Here is a 17,286-nt window from a genome sequence, read left to right on the forward strand (position 1 = left end):
CAAGTGAAAAGCCTCTTCTCAGGGGCAGCTCTCAAAGGGCCTGATCCCTTTGAAGCTGTCAGAAAAGCAGCCGCGGTCCCACTGCAAAAATACAGCCCCCGCCTGCTCCAGCAGCCAGAGGAGCTGTGTTACCACCTCGCTGCAGCCTCAGATGTTGAAGTGGGCAGACACGAGCATCCCCCTTCTCGTGGCCATCACAGCAAGCAGGTTCCTCCCCTTCTGCAGGCACGCTTTCAGCTGACCCTGAGTATGTCACCTGAAAGCGTCACCCAAACCAGGGACGCGCGGGACCAGGGGCAACCCAAGGGCAAGGCTGCGCACGTGGCTGTAGGAGCACCGGCACCCTCTCCAAAAGGCTGAGATAACAAAGCGACTGCTCTTCTCTGATGTCCTAATAGGACCGGGAGAAGCATTTTTAGCAGGTAATGACATGCAGAACCAAGACTATTTTTAAAAGAAACCAGAGCAGCTATTTTAAGATGCTGCAGCTGAGAAAAGCGATTCGATTGTGATGGGTTCCAGGTGGTGGGTGGTAAAAGCCAAGCCAAAAAGCAACCCCCAGGCAAGCACAAAAGAGGCTCAGGGGCTTTGCTGCCACCTTTCTCTGGGGACAAAGTAGGTTTTGGTGCTGCTCTCGGGTGCTGCAGTTATGGGGGAAGAGGGGAATAAAGCTGTTCGGGAAACAATTGTTTTGCTAGGGCAGGTACGCAGCGTGGCCAGGACCGTACCCAACATCTCCTTAAAGACTGAGGTGCCAAGAGAGGGTCATGTTTGGTTACTTTTTGTTCCCAGCCAAATTCCAGACTTCCAGTTTTCCTGGCTGTGTGCAATTCATTAATCCACACCAGCAGGTTTCCAACCCAAGTATTTCCTTGGCAGAGCCTGAAAGTCGCTCTCCCAGGCTTGGCATGGCAAGCTGATTGCCAGAAAAGTTTCTACCTGACTTGGAGAGAATAAGCTGGCTGGCTGCGTATTCCCTTACCCACCACTCTGCTTATCCGCCCAGGACATCACAAGACAGCACGGGGGCACGCAGCGGGCCGGTGCGTGGGTCTGTCTGCAGCAGGGACACCAGTGCGATGCAAAAAGTGCTGGTTTTAAACTGGGACAGGAGTTGGCCTTAAACAGACGGCTTGGCTAGAATCGTCCCCGTGCAGGTCGGGCCGGGGTCAGGGGGACAGCCCAGCGCCGTGCTCGGGCTGCCGGGCAGTGAGAAATGCCGCCTTCCTCCTGCTGCAACCTGAAGGGCAGCCCCTGCCTCAGACACCGAGATGGTTCCCAAAGGAGCCAACAACAACCATGTAAACAGCCCCAGGCAGAGGCTAGCCCTGGTTTTTCAGGAAGCTTGGCCTATTATTGGACGCTGTGCGGGTGTAAATGAAGGCAGAGTTTCGTTCTGCTAGGCAGGAAAAATCTCGATTTCACAAGCCAAAGGAAGAGCTGGCCTCTCGGAGCCTCTTCCCGCGCGGCGACCAGACGGCCGCGGCATGCACAGGGCTTCAAAGGGGCAGGCACTGCGGGGCGGCGCCTGCCCCGGCTCCGGAGCCATGTCCTGGGGCCAGCCCCGAGCTCTGCTCCATGGGTAGAGCGCGCAGAAATGGGGGAAATGTCGCAGCGCGAGGTGGCTCTCTGCAAGGTGGCTGTGCTGAATGCCTGTCCTATAAAGGTGCCTTAACTGCGCTGATCTTGTGTTCAGCCAGAAACGTGCACCAGGGTGGCTGAAACCTGGGGAAGGAACACTGGAGCATGAACACCGCTGCCTTATCTCTAAGGCACGCAGGAGCTGCTGGGTGCTGCTGCCAGCGAGCCCGGAGCTAACAGCAGCCTCGTGCGTACGCAGGCGATGCACAAAAGCGATGGCAGGATAAAAATGTTTGCAACGTGACCACGCACGGGCACTGACTGCAAACAGAACTGCCTGAGCAGCTGTCGGGGGGCTCCAGTAAACCCCGCTTAGCTTTGTAGCAACAGCGGACGCTGCTCAAACCCGAGGCTTGTAGCTTGAGGTTTAAAGTGATACAAAAGCAGCTTTGGTAGAAGTTGGTGTCTGAGCACAGCTCCATTCCAACTCGCTGCCACCTTCCCACCAAGCCCAGGAGGGGCAGGAGCACCTCGAGGGGTGCAGCGGCACGGGGCAAGGCAGCGAGGAGGAGGAGGAGGAGGGGGGAGGAGGAGGAGGAGGGGGAGGAGGTGGTGGTGGCGGCAGAGGCGGCCGCAGCCTTTGTGACTTCAGGTCTCAAGTATGCGGAGCGCGGAGACAGGTACGGCACCAGCAACATCAAAGGGACACGGCTCCACTTCCCTGGGCCCCGCAGCCACTCGCTCAAAGTCCGAGCTTCAGAGGCCGGCCGCGCGGCGGTTCAAAGGCTGGCAGCGACGTATCCGACAGGAGGGCTTCCTCCTCTCGGGGCTGTCACCAACTGCTCTGAGCGCTCTGCTATTACACTTGCAAACGAAACGGCTTCTGTGAAATGAAACGGCTTCTGTGCCTTGCCGTGGTCCGAAGTACGGCAGCGCCTGCAGGAGGGCATCGCTTGCTAACTGCACCCGCTCCAACGGCCTCTTCGGTGGATGCTGCGGAGAGGCGCAGCGGGCTCTTCCCTGCTGAGCACAAAACGCGTTTCCAAGCTCCGCGCCCCGGTAACACCATCGAGCCCAGCATCAGATTATCTTTCCTTGGGGATAAGAATCCAAGCACGCAGAGGGTGCAGCACAATTAACTACTTCTGAGCACAGAGGGAACATCTCCCTTCAGCTGACGCTGTTTATTCGGTGGAGATGAGGAGTTAAAAGCCAGTCGAGCTATTTTTTCCAGCTGATGGATTTTCCTGGCTCACAAAGCAGATACATACTTTTCAAAAACAAACAAACAAAAAAGATCTCTGGCTTCCGTGGACGTGTGGAAGAGAAACGCCAGCCTCTGATCGCTTCTGACACGAGCTCTGAACGCTACCTATTTATGATATGTCCTTATAAGCATTTTTTAAAGCCCATTTATTTAGCCCTCTAATGCCACCGGAGCAGCACGCGCAGAGATCAGCAGCCACAAAAGAAAAACCTCACTCCAGGGGCACGCTAACACGAATTTCCAGACCAGCCTTTTACCTAAGTCAGGCACAGCCCCGAGCAACCCCAAAAAGAGGGCACGTAACAAACATCAAGCGGAGCTTAAAAGACGAAAATAAAAACGCAGGGAAAAGCTGCCGGGTGCCTGATGTGACGGGACTGCACAGATGAAAGAATTGGTTCAGAGCAGCACCAAATGGGGAAACGCTGCAGGAGAGGAGACGGAGTGAAGCCAGGTGTTCGCACCAGCTCAGGGGTGAGGGTAAGACATGGAAGGAGCTCTCGGGTGGCACGAGGGAGATAAAGTTTGTGGGAATTTTATTTGGGCAGACTCGGCTTTCTGGACAGATTAGAGGAGTGCTACCAACGATGGCTGGGGGCCGTAGCTGCCCGGCCTGACGGATTTCTCCAGCAGCCCTGGCTCCAGCAAGAGGATGCTCTTCTCGACGGGCTCCAGCGAGCCGACTGCAGTCATCCCGAGCTGATTCACTTTCCAAGCAGCGACGGGATAAACAAACACAGGCCCACAGCCCGGTTTCCAATTTCAAAGGGCAAGCTGAGAAATTAAAGCAAGCTCGTCCGGCAGCCAGGGCACTGCGCTGCGAAGGAAGCCAAGCCCCAGGTTCCAAAGCCGCCCACGGCCCGCGCAGAAAGCCGGGAGCAGGCCCAGGGCAGGCTCGGGGGGCTCGCAGCTGCCGCCCGCACCAGCGCCACGGGCAGCGCGGCCACAGCCCTGGGAACGTGGAAAAACCCTCCTCTGGAAGCTGGCCTCGCCCCGCCAGCAAGCTGCATTTGTTCAACAAATTACATCCCATTACACGGATGCACTTAATCTTGCAGGGACATTATCAGCGGAATGTATTACTCCCAGGGAAAGAGCCGGAGGGATGCTGGGCTCCAGCAGCCAGATACGGAAGGCGACCTCTGCCAGGAACCTGGCGTTTCCCGAGCTTTTTGCAGCTCTGCAAAGTCACGGTGTTTCAGCGTAACGGCTGCAGCAGAACGAAACGCTGTGCAGGCTTTTGCTCCGAGGAGTTTGTGCTGTGCTTACAGAGAACTGCAAAGAATCGGTCACAGGCAAATTCCTCTCTAGAAGGGGAGAAGCAGAGGCCGCCCGGCTGCCAGGTCCCCGGCGGGAACGAGGGGCAGCGGGGCTGGAAGGGCGCCTGCGCTCACCGCGCTCGCACCGCTCCGGCGTGCAGCTCCCTCGGGGAGCTCCTGCTCTCCCCGACGGCTTGTCGGGGTTGCAGCCTCCCGGCGGGCAGCGCTCGGCCTGGGTTCACTAGCCCGGCTTTCAGGCCAGCAGACTTAAAGGAACCAAATGGTGAGCCCTAATCTGGAAACCTCATCCGCCCCCGGCGCGTTATCTACCACGGCCGAGGCACAACCCCGACCACGCTCGTGCGGAGCAGCTTCGTCCTGCCGCCGGGAAGGTCGCGTTTTGCCTTGCTCAGCGTATCCTGAAACTCGTCTGACAGCATGAAATCCCCAAATCTTTCTCCCTCTATGGGAAGGGAAACCAGAGAAGGAAAAAATCCCTTGGCTTCACGGTCCAGCCTGGATTTTTCCGTGGTAGTCGGCAGATCTGCCCGAAAGCTTTTCCCCCAGCGGTGTGCTGAGCGAGACAACGAGGAGCCTACGGGCAGAGGAGCAGCACCCCAGGCAATCCCAGCCCCAGCACCACAACTGGGAGATGCCAACGGAGCACCCCGATGAGAAAAGGGGGCATCGCGGTGGCACACCTCACACTGGCTCTCTCCAGAAGTCAAACCACAGCACTCGGGACTCGCTGTAACACAGCACTCAGCTGCCCCGGATCCAGCATCTGACATTCACCTGTTTTTGTCCTGAGACGTTCAAAACGAGGCACCGGGATTACGGACGTTTTCAAGACCGGCTTTGACTGGGGCTGCTAAACCTTAAGGCTTTTAAGAGCCAGGAAAGTATCATTTTCCCTTACCAAAGCCACATGTGACTTAGTGTTCCCTCCAATCTGGGTTCAAAAAAAATTCCTTTCTTTTGCCAGGAAGCATTAAATGAGAAAAGAGATCTATGCCACAGAGAGGACTTCAGCTTCGCAGAGCTTTGTAGAGTTCAAGAAAAACTGAACAGGATCTGAGTCGCCTTCCCGACAGGCGCAGCCTGCCTCAATCAAAGCCTCTGCAGGCACACGTGTCTGCTGCCTGCAGAGCGCTGCTCAGTTAGCGTGGGGGGAAGAAATCTGCGCACCTCTGCAGACCAAGCGGAGGTTCCCTGCAAGAATATAAAATCCAGGGTACAGAACCTACCCCCCCCTTGAGGCTTAGGGCAGCTGTCACGCAGCAAAGTTTCGGCTGCGCTCTCGGTGTTGAATTCCCACCCGACACCAGCAAAGGCTCGGGGCGTTGAACTGAAGGCCCAGCGTCCCGCAGCCTTTCCCGGGCAGGCAGAAGTCAGAAAACCCCATCAGTCACCTCCAGGCTTTTGCAATGTCACAGTCATCTTTTTGGCCCGGAAATTCTCACGCAGCCCAACTTTAGTGTCCACAACGCTGTTTGAAAGGAGAGGCAGTGCCCTGTGAACCCTGTGCAACAGGATCACTGAGTCACCCTTTGCTAGCGTTAGTCAGAAACATCCTTACACAGCAACGGCGGTGTTGGGCAAACGGCAACGAGATAAGGGTGCCAGAACGCCCTGGGGCTTTGCCCCTTATCTCTTAATAGCTGAAAACAAGGATGCAATTTCTGCACCGTGCAATTTCTGCTGCAATTTCTGCACCGTGCCCAGCACACGACGGTGCAGGAGGGGTTTTGTTGGTGCCTATCCCGGCTGGGAACATTTCTCACGGCGCTGTCACCGGCAGCGTCACTCCCAGGTGCCGAGTGCTGCTCACGGTGAGGTCACCCCCATCCTCTTTGCAACCTCACCGGGTTTTGGGAAATGCAAAGCTGGCCGTGCCGTAAACGGTATTGCTGTTGCAAGCTCCCTTTCTCTCTAGGTGGGTGGAATCAGAATGACAACTAGCTATCCACCTTTCTCTGTTTTATTACGTGTTTTTCCCCCACCTCAGTGATACTGTACCCTGCAGACTTTCAGGTGATTTGAGTAACAGTCCGACATCCTACACAAAACAGCTCTGCTGCTAATTAAAGAGCTCAGCCGTCAAAGAGAGAAAGGGCTGATCAGCTCCTGCTACTCGTCTTCCCTCAAGGAGGCAAACGGAGGAATGGAAATTGCTGTATCAGACTACGATGTGGTAATAACAGAGTAATTGTAGGGAAGGGACTGAAGTATGTGTGGGTTTGCAGAGGAGCGTGCTCGGTCTGTGCTGAGCTCCACACTTTTCACTCAAGTCACGCTCCCAGTTAGCTCCCGTTCCACTGCCACAACGGGAGGGACATGGCAGGGCAATTTCAGAGGTCTGAGAACCCCTTCCAGCCCCACACAAAATTACTGGTGTTTCAGGAAATGGCTGCTGTGCAATTTGGTGAGGTTACAGCTACCAAGAGGCTAAAAAACCTCAACCAGCCCTCTCCTTTAAGGAGCATCCTGCGTGCGCAGTCAGAAAAGCCTCCCCAAACAAGCACAAACAGCTCAGCGTCAGGAAGAGCCGGGCTATGCTCATTTCAGAACTGTGGCTGCAAAGAAAATGCAAGTACTTACTGAAAACCCGGCCCTTGGGTCCTGACCTGCCTCTCCTCCGGTGCGCTGCACCCGAGCATGACCGCAGTGGGTAGGGAGAGAAGGCACCTGCACAGGTCAGGTGTGCCTACTGCAAGTCCCCAGACGACACACGAAACAACGCTCAGCCCACCTCTTTGCATCTCCCTTTTCACCTGCTCCTCCCGTGCTCGCTGTCTCCCCAGTTTGTGTTTTCAGGCTGACCTCCAAAAGCCATCGGTGTCTGCACCGTGCTTTGTTCACACGAGGAGCGCGCTTTTCTCCCTTGTTCCAGTAATTCCAGCGCTTAATGCCAAACTTGCTAAATATTTCATGCAAGGAATAAATATTCACCTTTGGACTGCAGACAAGCATGATCTAGTGCTTTGTCATCCCACGTGCCTACCGGATTTAAGACGAGGTTTTTCAAAGCACGCATTTTTGTGAAAGATGTAGAACCGGGTTATGAGGCATGAGCATTTCGAGTTCTCTGTCTGAAAGCACCTCGTACCAGCGACTGTACACCCCAGAAAGTCAATATCGCGCGTTCAATCTTGAGTATTACCTACGTGACCTCGTGGACGGGGCCATCAAGGCACAGGCGCAGCAGCTAGGAGCAGCCAAGCCTCCAGCCCAGCCGCGTGGGTGCCCTGCGAGGAGCTCTTGCCGATAGGTGTCAGCACAGCCTGCCCGAAGCCTCGCAGGCAGGACCTTCCCCGAGTCTCCTCCGAGCTCCTTCCCAGCCGACAGGATTTATTTACCTTGTCGTAAATCCATCCAGGTAGCAGGGCTTTGAAATAAAAGCCCCAAACGGAGCTATGCCTGTTACCTAGGGGGGAGCGCCGTGCAGCAGAGCTGGGGAGAGGACGGAAGAACCGCGTGCAGGACGAGCGGGGCGGCTGCGCCCGGCTGGAGGCCCTGCCACGGCCCCGTACCTCCCGCACCGCCTGCAAGGGCAGCGCCCCCGATTTGGGCACCAACCTTCAGAAGGAGCAGGTTCAGGCTCTCAGCTTTCTTCCTGCGCAATGCTTTGTTTCTATCAGAGACGGCGCCGCGCTGAGCGCCGCTACGTGTGGCCGGTGCACCTGTTGGCATTTTTAAACCTTCTTTCCAGAAGAGAGAAGAAAACGAGATTTCACAAGTGCCTTGGCTGCTCTCACAGCCTCCCACCAGCTTTCAGATACCTTGGCTCAAGTCAACCACATTCGGGCGAGCAGACATCCCGCAGAAACGAAATTCTCTGCAGTTCTGTGAAATCAAGAATCAGGAAAAAGTCCCCTGCAGAGAAGCTGTCACAGTTTTTACCTAGTGTGTTAACATCCTGAACACCTGTGTAGCAAAAAAACTCTTCCAGAATCAGCCTTAACTTCTGCTTATGGAAATACCAGTTTGAAAAATTACAGGCTTGTGCTTTCGAGGCCATTAAAAAGCAAATCCCTCTCCAAGCGCTTGCTTTCACAAGCGGTGGAATGAGTATTTCTAAATGGAGATTTATATGCAACATTTCAACAGCACGTGCTCCAAATTTCACCCAAATCTCAGACATATGAGGCACTCAGAAGCTCCCAAACTCCTTGGCAGCTACCGGGTGGCCAGCACCATTAACACGGCCTTCCTACCCATTTGTCTATATAAGGACTCCTAGCATCAGGAACCTATTTTTGCAGATCACGGTCGTCTTATTTACCAACAGGGCCACAAATATTTTTCCCCGGTTTGGTACACCATGCTCGTCAGCAATATTTTCAGGCGGCCCAGGGTCACACTCAAAATGAGAGCGTATAACCCGCGGTGCTGCAAAGCGGCACGCAGCGCGCGTCCCTCGATAGCCCCCGCCCCGTCCCTGCGCGGGGCTACCTCTGGGCACCGCTCGGGGAAAACGGGGGCTAAAAATTCCCTGCGCGGGCCCTGGAGGCTGATGAAGGAAGTAGTGGGAAAAATTCCTCCGCTCACGTCTGGAGGGATCTGCGCCCGGGGACCTCGTCTCTCAGAATCTAAATCCGACGAGGTTAAAGCAACAAACTGTTTTTCAAGCCTTTACGCCAGACCCGCGCCGACAATGCCCTCAGAGGGGTCTGTTTTCTGGCCTGTGCTTCTGGGGAAAAAAACGAGCGAGTGCTCCCAGAGATAAAAGATAAGAAACTGAATACAAGGAAGGACTGAGGGAGGGAACGAGCAGACCCCCAGCTTCGGCTGTCCTCGCGGCACCGCGCGGCTCCCAGGGCATCGGGAGCGGCCTCGCTGCCCCACGGGCGGTGTGTTGGAGGGGTCTGGGGGCTCCTTCCTCGTCTGCATCCACATTTCAGTCAGCCAGGGGCGTGCAGATCAGCCAAGGACCAAAACAAAAGGGCTCCTCCCTGCAAAATGTTTCTAGAGGGTATCTTATTCCGGACACAAGCAAGAAGGGGGGGCAGCCGGCAAGCTATGGAGCGGAGCCGGGACGGGCAAGGAAAAACCATCTCCTGGAGGGCTCCTTGCTGGGGCACACCCAGGCGCTGCCAGGACTGCCTTGGCTGCAGCCTGCGGGGAGCCCCAGGCCCTCCACGTCTGAGATCTCAATGAAAGATCTGGCATATGACAGACTGAAACCTAGCCCTGTGCTCCACGGGGAGGAGCAGATGCTTGGGATCTCCTCCGCCTGACTCCACTTCTGCACCAGCATGCAGCTGCTCAGCCCTTCCCGTGCAGTTCAGGGCCTTCAAGAGAACCTCAAATCCCTGGGCCAGTACCAAGGCGAGAGGAGAACCAGACTTGCTTACAACATCCATCTCCCTTTGAACCGCTTCTCTCCCATGCTCCTCCACCCGTTTTCCCCCTGTGAAAGCCCCCAACCTGCAGAACACCATTTATTCCTACCGCGTCAGGCCAAGCTGTCAGGGACAGGACAAGAGGGCATCAAGAGGGCAAAGCAGATTTCCCCGCAGAGCTGACACCGGAGGAGGCGCGCTGACGGACGCAGGCTGGCTGTCACTCCGAGCAGCGCGCTTCCCACGGCAGGGACTGCTTTCCCGAGCTGTGCACGCAGACGGCAACTTGCTGAACATCCAGCGATGGCAGGATGGATGCAGCACACTGAGAGCAGGAACAGGAAGGCAGAAACCGCCCGGCGTTCTGGCCTGCTGACGTAAAGCCAGCTTTATGCCGCGTGGTGAGGGTCTGACACCAGGGCGAGATCCGCCACGAGCGAGCTCAGCACCCCCTCGGGCAGAGGCAGCGCCTGCACGGGCGACGCGAGCCAGCCCCGAGCCCTGGGCCCGTTCCCAGCTCCTTCAGAGCGCCTGCCTCCGGCACCGCATTCCTGCACCGCTGCACGCAACAAAGACGGAGAAGCGACGGCAGCGGCGGCCCTGCGAACAAGACGAGGACGGGACCCTGACTGTGACTTCCAAACAGGCTCTGCCCCCCATCCTCAAGCCATAAGGTGGATGTAGGAAGGAGGTTATGGGGCGATTTCAAGAACTCCGTGGCAATTATGGTGTTGTTCCCGTAACCGCAGCGCACGGAAGCGCTCTGGGAGCCCAGCCTGCGCACGCTGATCAGATCCCAAAGGAGACGCAGGTGGGCCAGGGGCAGCCTGCAGCCAGGCGCCAGCGGGGACGGAGGGAGCAGGGTGCCCAGCGAGCCGGTGTTGGACATGGAGCAGCACCAGCACCGAAGGAAATCCCATCCCCTTCCCCCCGAGGGAGCTGGGGACAAGAAGCACAGCTGCTCTCAGACGAGCGCACGTTTTAGAGCTGCAGGTTAAAGCTCTGTTCCGAAACACGCTGCGTGAGCAGGTTTCCAGCTGCTCCCCCCCGTCTGCGCTGCAGCCGCATGCATGCACAACGCTGAAGAAGAGGAGGCACAGATATTTTCCCTTCTTAACCCTGGTACAGGTAGACCACACCCATTTCCCATTCTGCCGACCAACTACAGAGCCCAAGGCTTTGCCTCTGAAGCATTTATTTAACGACTGCTCTCCCAAAGCAGGCTCTCTTTGGTACACAGGCAGAACACGTCCAAGAGCTGTACAAAATGCAGGGAAGGGGGCAGCAGGCTTTGGGCTCTTCCTGCCTGGTTCGGTGAATGCATGTGCAGGACAGATCCCTGCAAAATTTCTCAGGAGAAAACGGATCAAAAATCCACTTTCAGACGTTAAACACAAACAGCGGAAGAGGCCGCGGGAATGGAGGACGGGGCCTGGCAAATCAAAGGGAGGACAGATGTGTGTTGTAAACCAAAACCCGCGCAGATTAAGCATCTGATCACCAACGCAGAGCGATCCTACTGAACCTGAGCAGTGATGGATTAATGTCCTGGAAACCAGCCCTCCGCGCACAAGCAATACGTTCCCAATGAGGCGGCAGCAGATGGATTCGTCACAGCTTTGGGAAAAAAAGAAATCAACAAGAAGAACACTTACACCTGCCAGTTCTTCTCTTGGCCTTGAAACATTTCATATTTAATAACACAAGTTTCATTAGAGACATTTTTCAAAACCGCCCAAGTGAAGAAAGAAACAAATTAGCATCCTGTCTGCCTCGCACAGACTAACCCAGGGACCAAGAGGCACCAAGAAATACCTGAGCTTCACGGAGCTGCAGCTCGGAGCTGGCTAAACAAGCTCTGGGCTTGCTCTCTGGAGGGGCAGCAATGAAGTTAAGCTCCGTGTGCAAGGACGTTGCTTCCTTTGCAGAGAAGGGTGTAGCTTGCTGTTTTCAAACGCAGCAAGCCCGTCTGCCTGTGCGCTCCCTGCAACGATGCGTTTTGCACCAGAAATTGCTGTAGATGTTGCCCAACTGCAGTTTTCACTCCCAAAGCCCCTGGGAACAGCAGATGCCTGCATAACTACAGCGTGCTGCTCTCTGAAGCATTTCTGTGTGCACTGTCAGCCAGATTTCCCTTCAGAAGATGTACTTTGCCTCCTATTTCCAGGCTGCAGCGGAGCATTCTCAAAAGGCTCTCTGCCCCGGTGCTCCTTGGCACTCCCAGCCCGACAGACGAGCGCCTGCGCTCCCCTTTGCTGGTAAATCTGCGAGCCCAAAGACGGAAAAAGCTCAATACATTTAACTGGAAAAAGCAATTCCAAGCAGCCTGTGCTGTGACAGTGCCCGCCCTGAAGGATGCCATGAACGTGACGAGTGCTGCAAATGGCAGCAGCGCCACTGACTGTACCTGTACAGACACAGGCATCGAAAAGGTTACAAAGCTGAGAAGCTCGCGGTTCCATTTCAGAAGGGCAGTAATTAGCTACGAGATAAGCACGCTCCAGTCCCACAGTCGGCAGCACTGCAGACCCACCAGAATTAAAGCAGAATTTCCACTGGGGTCAAGGCTTTCCAGGCTGGAGGGCTCACACAGCATTCGGTTGCGGTGCCAAAGTCAGGAAGGACAGAGACTTGGGATAACGTGGAAAGTTTTAGTCTGCAAAGGCAGGAACAGGACCTATAACTACTAAACCCAAAGGGGAATAAGGAAGAAACAAACCAGATCTGGAAAAGTCACCTGGACAAAGCGTCTTCCTCTTTTCCAGGCTGGGTTCAGTGCTACAACAGCACTCTTTATTCAGGTCTATCCCCTGCCATTTTCATCCAGAAAGACACTGCACATATGGCGAGGAATTTCCATGGGTTTCATTAACCTGCTCTACTTTGAAGCATTAGACACCTGAAGCCAGTAGCTGCAGTCATAATTAGAGACACTATTCTGTGCCAGGTATCAGATTTTCACTTCTTTTGATTCCCAGGAGGCCAGGAGCTATGACATGGCTTTAGTGCGCTCAAGGTGATCCCAAGTTTTTATTAAAAAGTTAGGTGTGCCTCCAATTAAAAAGGGCTGCTCGACGCTGCACTAAGTTTAGAAATGCACACGTACACAAAGATCATTTCGCAGCCTTCCCCTCAAGGGTATCTGGCTGTAAATGGAAGCAAGTTGGGCTAAATTTTGAAAGTTTATTTTCAAAATCGCCTCTCCTCGTTTCCTTCCTTGCACACAAGGGAACGTGTCTGTTTTGCTCAGGAGCACCTCACAGGCTACGTTCTGGTGTCTCGGGACCAGCAGCAGCGCAGGGACTGGGAGGCACTGCTTTAGAGACTCCTGCACTGGTCAGATCAGGATGTTGCCGTCCCCCCCCCCCTTTTTTTTTTCCCAAAGCAAGGACATGCCTTAGATTGTTCGCGGCGTTGATCCAAGGCAAGTCGCTCTGCAATGGGAACAGGAGCATCGCAATACAGGGTCAGAGCAGAGTATTTCAGTAACAAGCCTCAGCAGGGACCGCTACAGAAAAAAAAGATGCAGCGCAGTCAAGGACAGCGGCTGAACAATCCGCACGATCTCAGGAGATCCTCAGACACAGCGGCTTCTAAACCCATCCAGACGTGAGACTGTTTCCATCGTTCAAACGACTGGTTGTTCTTCAGAAATGCCACTGCTCCCTCGGACCGTCCCGCAGCCCTGAGCGCTACGTACACCGACGTGCAGGTTCAGAGGGCTGCTCCCGCCGTGCCTGCTGGCTTTTGGCTGCACCACCTCCCTGCGCCCCGTCCCGGGAGGGCCCAGGCCATCGCCGCGGGGGCCAGGCCATCTCCGCTCAGCTCCACAAAGCACCCAGGAGGCCCCGAAAAAGGAAGCTCGCCCCATATCAGCACCGGCATTATGAAACTTCACCGAGTGTTTTGAAAACTTGCCGCTGTTTTCCAAAAGGAGATTACAAAAACAGGGCTTTCTGCTCAGGGCAAGGTTTTTGGACAGCCTCGTCAAGGGCAAAGCGCTCTGTTTGCGCTGCACGCAGCGGGCGGGCTCCTGGTGCTCTCATGCTGCAGCCAAGAGAGCCTCCCACCGCACCGGGACCACATCTGATACAGCCTCCTTGGACAGGTGACAGCAGTCTCTCCTCCCTCCTTTCGTCTGCTCCTTCTGTTGACACAACACCATCAAAGGCACCTTCCCCTCAGCTCACGAGGGGAAACCCGAGCTCCAAACTCTCCCTCGAAACAGGGGCCAGAAACCGGCAGTGCTGAAGTGGTACGGAGCGGGGCCTGGGGAAAGAGCAGGGCTGGAGCAACAGATGCGGGAGAGGTTTTTGCACACTTACTGTGTCACATTAAGGCTACCCCAAATGCTTTCGGTACAGACTTGGTGCTGAAGCTGCCTGCTCGTTTGGGCTGGAGCAGCAAGAGGCAGGGAGGACGAACCAGTCGCTGCGCCCTGGCACTGCCAACGTCTAGAAAACGAACGGAGAGGATCAGAGCATCTACCCACCGAGCATCGCCTGCCAGCCTGTTTTAAGCCTGAAATCTTGAGAGAGGTGAGAAGTGCTCCCATCTCCCCAGCGAAAGCTAAGGCGGCCTCGTTGCAGGGAGACAAAAGCACCAGGAAACGAGCGCTGGGAAGCTCTGCCCTCCTGCCGGAAGGGCGGACGCGGGCTGCTGCATGGCAAGGCTCCGTGCAGCAAACAGGAAGAGCCGAGCCGCGAGTCTGTGGAGCTGCTCCGATAGCGGAGCAGTGGGAAACCACGGTGCTTGAGGGTGGGCACTGCGACTCCTGGGGCTCTCTCGCCTTCTCCTGCAGCTGGAGGGACGATGGCAGCAAAGGAGGGGATGGTGCTCGGCCCAGGGTGGCAACAGAGACCGAGCAGGGAGGATGCAGACTTCATGGTTTCGGCTAGCACTCCTCTCCCTGCAAAGACCTGGTCTTTGTGTTGTCATTCCTTATTTTATAAGCACGGTACAAGACCCTGATATTTAAAAAAAAAAAAAAAAAAAGCTTTCCACCTCTGCCCATTTAGCCTCTGGGAGCACAGGCAAAGCTATTGGCGTTTTTCTCTCCGATTTGAAAAAGGTACTTCCCAGCTCGGTGCACGGCTCTGGCAGACAGAGGCCAAGTGGTGCAGGGCTCCTGAGGAACACAACCCAACAAATACAGGAAGGGAGAAAGGCTGCAGGAACACACAGTTGCTTCAGGAGCCTGAAATAGCGCGGGCAAGCCAGAAAGACAGCTGCCTGGGGATACGGTCTCCATTCTGCCTATAAATTACCCACAGCGACCCGAGGGTGACATGAACGTGAAACACCGAGTGGATGATGGCGTTGAAGGGCCTGGGTCAGCACTGGTGGCTGAGGCAGCCTCTCCCAGGAGCTGCCACACGGATCTCGCGGCACAGAGATGGAAGGGATCCCAAGCAAGAGCGTTTCACGGACCTGCAAGGGAACAGGGCAAGTCTTCCCTGCCGCCAGCGCGGGGCTGAGCCCTGGGTTGGCCACCCCCACGTGCCAGTAGCCCTGTGCCAAAGCCCTCACCGCAGGAGTCTGCGCAGCTCCTGCACTGACCCATTACGCCAGGCGTGTGACGTCTCCGTTTTAAGCAGCTTTTGGTTTCTTCCACAGCTGTTTCAGCTGCACGAGAACTCGTTTTCAGGGAGCACCAGAGGACTATCGACACCAAAGTCATCCTGCCTGTGCCCTTGCTGCAAGAGCAGCGTGCTGTGGCTTGAGCTGCAGAGGAGTTGAGACTAACCCTTGCCTCCAGCTGGATAAACAAACTCCAGCTTAAACCACCTCCAGTCCTCGATCAGGTTCGCCTCTGCGCAGAGGGGCCAAAAATCAAAGAAGAGCCCGGATTAACTACGCAAATAAAGGCAAAGAAAGCATCCCCGACGCTGGAGGAAAGCGCTCACGGAGAACAGTACCTGCCTGGGGGGCCCCTGACCCAAGGACGACGCCGTGGCTGCTGTCGTGCACTCGCGAGTCAGCGCGAGACGGTGTCACTGCCCTGCGTAGGAAACGCTGGGAGTTCCTGTGCACGCTCCAACTCCTCTGCAGCCAGGAACGACGAATTTTACATCCCGGCAGCAGGCGCCGAGGGCGCATGAGCACCTCTCCTCCGCGGCCGGGCAGCCCCTGCTGCACGTTTCTTGCCCTCGAGAGGCACACACGGAGCCCTCAGGCTGCGGCCAGCCTTGCCCACATCCATGCACACCGCACAGAGGGCTGCGCTGCCTCTGCGCACCCTTGTGTGCCTGTCTCCATCGGTAACTCCCCTGCAGGGCTCCCACATACAAAGGCCATCCATTATCCCTCCCTACGCTCCCTCCTGCTCGAGCAGGATTTGCGTGTGGGAGTGAAGGAGGTGGAAAGTAACTCCGAGTGGCCAGAAGAGCTTGAGGGAGAGGAGTTTACAGGCATTCCTGCTCACGTTCCTAAAATAGAGATGCTGCTGCCCACCCGCCTTTGGAAAGCGTTACACCCCACCAGCAAAAAGCGCTACATAAAAGCTGGGCACCAACTCTCTTGTTCTGCTCCAGTCTAATAAGTAAAAAGTCAATGCCATTGTTGTAGATCTAAGCAAAAAGCACTTTGAAACCTCAAAAATTAGGTTTTTTTGAAGCAATCACCTGCCTCCTCCGTCTCCGAGACTAAAGAAACATGGGCCCATTATTTCTTTGAAGGCTAAATATTTACTCCTGGGTTCAGTGCGGCAGCTCACGGTGGGGATGAATTACCCAGCTCTGATGTCATTTCATCTGATGCCCGCAAGTAAGAAAACCCAAATGAAAACAGCAGGTATGGAGAACAACAACAACAACAACAAAAAGCTTTCTCCTGGCAAAGCCCCGAGAGGGGCAGGGACGAAGCTGCTCCAGCTCACTGGAGCCACGGCCCTGGGCAGGGTCCAAGGCCTTTAGCACAGCCCCGGCGCCACGCTCCTGCTCCAGGGCTCCCTGGTTAAGGGCACAGGCCACCGTGCACGGTGACACCTCTCCGAGCCACAAGTGGCCTGGTGGAGAAGCCACCGTCGCACCCCACGGAGCGCAGAGCCCGCGACCTGCAGCAACGGGGTGGGAATTCCTCCCTCAACCTCCACGAGCAATTAGCTCGCACACACCCCATGCTGGAGCAGGCGTTAATCAATCAACGTCAGCTCTTCTTTTAAGATCCCTCCTGCGTTATTTACATCTGACTCCAAGTTTCAAAGCTCTCTGCTTTTGCCCCCTCCAGCCACTATTCTTTCCCAGGCAGCGGGTGCCAACACTCTGGTTAGGGCACCAAAAAGGAGCTATGTGCAAGAAACCACCACCGGCACAAGCGCGGGTGACTCATCTTCTCTGAAGACCGACGAACAAGAGCGCTCTCTGTTCGGTGAGACTGCCTGAAGTTTCAGTTGCGATCTGATCTTGCTCCATGCGCTCATGACAGCATGCAGAAATATTTCCTCGGGGGATCTTCCCATGGGACTTAACTCTGACACATATTCCCACAGGACTTGTTCTTTTAACAGCGCTATTTGTTAGTAAGGCAGTGGGAATCCTACTTTGTGAAATACCAACGGAGTGACTGAGACGCAGAGCTGGGTGCCGGCGGCTGGGTTCATTAACGCGGTGCGAGTGCTAACTGCGAGTCATGCCCCACATTCAATCCGACGGAAGAACTCACTGGGCTGCAAGAATAGTCGTCCCGGGTCAGCCCAGAGGTCTGCACAGCCCAGTATCCTGTTTATGCTACCCATGGCCTCTCCTCCACCCTGAGCAGAGGGAGAGGAGCAGGCGAGCGCTGCGGCACGGAAGGAGGAAGAGCAAGAGCCAGTTTCCACAAGCATGCACCGTGG

General features: G+C 55.6%; 1 protein-coding gene across 3 annotated transcripts in view; it reads right to left on the reverse strand.

The window, feature by feature from the left end:
* FBXO42 (F-box protein 42) overlaps positions 1-17,286 on the reverse strand; it is a 50,977-nt gene that overhangs the window by 8,147 nt on the left and 25,544 nt on the right. The gene's annotated exons all lie outside the window — the stretch shown is intronic.

This window comes from Anser brachyrhynchus (genome assembly GCF_964034855.1).
Source record: "Anser brachyrhynchus genome assembly, chromosome: 21".
Taxonomy (NCBI): Eukaryota; Metazoa; Chordata; class Aves; order Anseriformes; family Anatidae; genus Anser; species Anser brachyrhynchus.